General features: G+C 35.4%; 1 pseudogene across 1 annotated transcript; it reads right to left on the bottom strand.

Moving 5' to 3' along the window:
- Positions 1–425: 425 nt before the first annotated feature.
- On the bottom strand, positions 426–3,145 carry LOC308270247 (exportin-1-like; annotated as a pseudogene). Its single transcript has one exon. The product of its transcript is annotated as an exportin-1-like (transcript).
- Between the last annotated feature and the right edge of the window lie 2,252 nt (positions 3,146–5,397).

Here is a 5,397-nt window from a genome sequence, read left to right as displayed (position 1 = left end):
CCGCAACTCAGTGAGACCCTGTTTCAAAATAAAGAATAAAAAGTTGGTCAGAGTGTGTAGCTTGGAGGTCAAGTGCCTCTGGGTTCCATCCCCAGACCTGCAAAAAAAAAAAAAAAATTGGTATAGTTTTCAAGAAAAGTTGTATAACTTTTGCATTAAAATTTACACTTATATATTCAAATTGATTTTGCCTCTTCCCCCACCACCACAATTTAGGCACAAAGTAAATTTTTTAAATATGCTTTAATTTTTAACTTCATGCAAACTAAATAAAGATGACCAAACAAAAAAAACTTAAACAATGCAAGGATATTTTACAGAAAATTTCTTACACATAAGAAAAAGGACTACTAGGTGACATTTTAATTTACAAATTGGCATCATTTTGATAGACAAGTATCCAGATGTGATTTTTGGCTGTCAATAAGAGTTGCAAGAAAAAAAAAAAAAAGCATCATGACTTCAATTTAAAAAAAAAGCCAGGAGATTTTAATGGCACATTTGTTCTGGAATTTCATGTAAATTAAAGATGCAAGGGACAGACATTTGAAGTTTACGTTTCTGTTTCTGAGCCTGTTGAACAGCGCTTTCTCTTCTTCAGAAAAGAGATCAGATGTGTCTTCACCTGCAAAATCCTTTGTTTGAACTAAAAAATCCCATAAATGTTCTTTGAAAGCAAGAATATCCTGATTCAGGCTGAAAAGCCCAGTCACAAAGAGCTTCACAGGAGCATCTTGTAGATGAGGAAATGCAGACTAAGGGCGATTCGACACATTCCTGAGTAAGCATTTGGTTGTTTACTAGATTTCCAGGATTTAGTGGAATTTCCAGGATTTACTTGTTTCTTCTTCCTTCTTCAACCAAATTAAACATATCTGCAAGAATGTATGCATGCATTGCTGACCCAGCTGTATGTGAAGTGTCTGTCATGACAGAAAAGATATGCTGAGGAATAGCACAAAAATTAATTTGAGAGAAACTCTGAGCTGCAGCTGCTTCTTCTGCAACATTTTGCAAGATGTAAAAAGTATCTGAAAGCCTGTATCTGTGACAATTCTCACAGTATGTTTAAAGCCCAAATAATGAATCCGAAACTGTGCTGGTGAAGTAACTCAGAATGCTGGGAAACGAGAATTAACAGCCGGAAGTAGTAAGAAAAAATTGGTGTTCAGGATATTCTTCAAAGTCCTTATTTATCATATCCAACGTGGTTACAAAAAGAGCATCAAATATCTGAGATATTACAAGTAGTTCTATGACTCTCTAACTTCTTGACAATATTGGCTATGGGACTATGTACACCTGGTTCTGTAGAAGATGTGACATTTCTCTGGTAAACAATTTGAACTGAAACCAACAAAGGAGGAACAAAGTTTTCAACCACCATCTGTGGATCATAGGAACAGCTCGCCCAACCTGAAGCTGACTTTCAGGTTTCCCTTTATAAGGTCCCGGAACATCTAATAAATGGTTGCTTTGAATCCATGTCCCCATTACCCTGGACATCTGCAGAAATATTTTCACTGAGCCACTTGTATATATTCAGCATCTCTAAATAAATTCTTCCATGCTGAATTACAAAGGGATGTACAACAGTTTTGTAGACTCTCATATCAGTTTTAAAAATGCTACCAACCTGCTTCACTGTTTCAGGGTCTTTCAGTATATCCACATTTTTGGTTGCCTGCTGAATTATATTATCCAACACTCGATTAGGGAGAAGCCTGTATTTTTCTATCAAATGGTCATGGACTGTCTGGTCTCTTTGCTCACCAATCATGGATCCCACAGCTTCCTGAAATGTATAGACTTGGTTAGGCTGAAGATAACAAATTATAGTGTTCATGGTGTTCAAAATTTCACCACTAACTGGCATTACTTCTCCGACCTCAACATGAACGTAATGCCTGTGGCATTTTAGAGTTATTTTAATGAACGTGTCACCAGCCATATCCTGGACTTCATCGTGGGTCTTGTGTGCATCCAAACAGCTTGTTCCAAAATTTCCAATGAGCTCTCAAAAACTGTGGATATTGTCCTATGATTTACATGTTATCTGAGGCAATAAGAGCTTTATTATCTTTGCCTCTTCTGTTCACATATCCCTAACATCCTTGATAACAATAACAAGAAATCATTTTTCATGCTTTTCTTGCATTGCTTCACTAATGGAGCCTATTGCCCAATACAACATAATCAGTGTCTCCATGAGCCTCTGTACCAGTCACTTGATTGTGAAGTTTCTCAGTCATAATCTACAGGAGCAAGATAAACTAATGTTTCTGTCACATTTTGATACAAATTTATAAAATCTGTATTCTTCACAAACTTTCTCATAACTTCTCTCTGATCATTTTCTACAACCAATATTTCATCTTGTTTAGTCATATCATTAACCATCAATAAATGAATGATTGATAGAAAAACATAGCTGTCTCTTGGGAGGACATCAAAATGCTGACTTCCAGATAGTAATGGAGAAGCAGATGTAGAAAATGGCCTCTCTCTATATACAGTTCAGATGCCAAATGATCCCAGTACTAAGACAAATCTTGAAGATTTCAGTTTCTTCCATTTCAGATACCAACAACATATAATCAAAGTCCTTCATTAGTGTTTCCCTAAGACTCAATTTGTTTTCTGTAAGTTAACCATATTCCCTATGAAAAATGCAGAGAAGTAAACTGAGGTTTTGTCTGGGTGAAGTTCTGTTCATCATCTTTTCCATTCAAGTGTGAATATTCGTATTTAAAGGAAGCATCTGTTTCGGCTGCATCATGGTAAGTGTAAACAGGGTTACAAACAGTTCCTCATATTGGCTTACACTCACACCAGCAATTTCAGTGAGGCACTTCAGAGAGACATTTCTAAACATTGGAACATTCAGAACTTTTCAAGTAATGTGCTGCTTAACTTTGTCTGACAAGTAGATCCTAGTGGAATCCAGGTCGGAAATCTCAGCGATGTCTCCAAGGTTGCATATATGAGTGGTGCATGTTGAGAATTTTCCATCACAAACTGACAGAGTTGAAAAATCGGTGGGACCTTATTGCACATGCTTATCTTGAAAATGCTTTGCTTTCACATGGGTTATCTATCCACTAGAAAAATCAAAGACTTCTCTCAGTAGTTTGAGAATCACCATATTATTATTATTTTTATTTTTTTATTGGTGCACTGTATTCATACATCATAATGGGATTTAAAAAAAAAAACTTTTGTAGACATACATGCACACATCACCCAAATAGTCCCTACCCAATCCCTACCCCATTCCCTCCCCATCCCTCCTTCCCATGCTTGGTTTAGTGGTTGACATCTAGTATTATAGCAATTTATCAAAAATTAACAATGATAATATCACATAACAGATTCATTTGTCTGCTACCAAGCTTTTTATGACTTAGAGATAACATTTCAATATTTCTTTTTGCTTTCTTTCTTACCAGAGGATATTTTTTCTTTTTTTAAGGTGAAACTATCATACATTTATTTATTTTTAAAAAAAAATCTATCCTAACATGAAATATGAACTCTAAATACCCAAAACAATCTCGAAAAAGAACAAAGCTAGAAGATGTACATTATCTGATTTCAAACCTTATAAAGCTACAATAATTGAAACAGTATAGTACTGCTATAAAGGCAGATATATAAACCAGTGGAATAAAATAAAAAGCCTAGAAATAAATTCTTCCATATATGGTCAAGTTATTTCTGACAAGGTTTCCAAGAACATTTGATGAAGGAAATAATAATATTTTCACTAAATATTGTTGAAAAATAATAATTACATGAAAAAGAATAAAATTGGACCCTTACCAAAACCATATATAAATATTAACTCAAAATAGATAAAAGACCTAAATATAAATCTTAAGACTATAAACTTTTAGAAGAAAATCTGGGTCATAAAACTTCACAACATTTAAATTGGCAGTGATTTCTTGAATATGATTTCAAAGGCACAGGCAACAAAATAGTAAACAAACTTCCTAAAAATTAAAAAAAAATTGTACATCCAAAGACAATGTAAACAGAGTTAAAAGTTACTGATGGAATGGGATAAAATATTTCCAAATGCTATATCTGAAGGTATATTAATATTCCAAATAGAAATCCTAAAAAATTAGCAACAATAAAAGCAAACAATACAATTTAGAAATAGGTGAAAGACTAAAATAAATAATGAATCTCCAAAGATAACCAATCTTAGTTGTCTTCTGGATGGAAAATCTTATTTCTCTGGTTCTGGTGTATGTTACTTATTTCTTCTTTGTAGTTAATCTCTTTGAGTATTTTCTCTAGCGCTGGTTTTGAAGGCATAAATTCCTTCAGTTTCTGTTTGTCATGGAAGCTTCTCATTTCCCCATCTAATTTGATAGATAGTTTTGCTGGGTAGGAAATTTTTGGCTGGAAGTTGTTTTCTTTCAGAGTTTGGAATATGTTACTCCAAGCCCTTCTGGCTTTCATGACTTGGTTTGGGAAGTCTGGAGTGATTCTAATTTGTTTGCCTCTGAATGTCACTTGGCCTTTTGTTCTTGTTGCCTTTAAGATTCTCTGCTTGGCTTCCACATTGGTCATTTTGACAATTATGTGGCGTGGGGAACCTCTTCTCTGATCCTGTCTAAAGGGAGTTCAATAAGTTTCCTGAACCTGTGTATTGACCTCTTGCTCTATGCTTGGAAATTTTTCTGCTATTACTTCCTTGAAGAGATTGTTGATCCCTTTGGTTTCACCTTCTTTTCCTCCTCTATTCCGATTATTCTTAGATTAGCTCTCTTAAAATGGGCCCATATTTCTTCAATGTCAGATTCCTGCTGTCTGATTTTTTTCTAAGTTATAAATTATGCATTTGTTTTTGAAGTGATCATCTTCTAGGAGCGAGATTCTATTCTCCATGTGGTCTAATCGATTGTTTATACTTTGAATTGAGGCCTTTACCTCATTGACTGCATCCTTTATGTCTTTTAGGCTCTCTCTAAATTCTTTTTGAAGGTCCTGTATTTTTCTACAGTTATATTCTTGATTTGATCTTCTGGAGATCTCTGAATTTCTGTGTTATCAGGTTCTGATAATATGGGGTTGTAGCCATTCATTGCTCTGTTGTTGTTCCTCTTTCCCATGATTTCAGAATTGTGTGCCTTCCCTGGGTCACTACGACTTCACTTAGGGTGCTCTGTATTTTGAATCTGTGGTAATCTCAGCTGCCACTACTCCTTTACTAGGTTGTATCGCAAAGTCTCAGACCCAGGGAGTTAATTGAGGCTGCGCTAGACCGTGGGGGTGCCGGGCTATGCGTTTTCCCACAGGGAGCTGCGACTAGGGTGTGATATCTCCTCCAACTGCTACTCCTTCACTGGGTTGGACTGCAAAATCTCAGACCCAGAGAGATTA

Source organism: Muscardinus avellanarius, assembly GCF_963383645.1.
Source record: "Muscardinus avellanarius genome assembly, chromosome: 11".
NCBI classification, from domain to species: Eukaryota; Metazoa; Chordata; class Mammalia; order Rodentia; family Gliridae; genus Muscardinus; species Muscardinus avellanarius.
The sequence above is the reverse complement of the archived record's forward strand: the minus strand, read 5'-3'. Positions and strand labels throughout refer to the sequence as shown.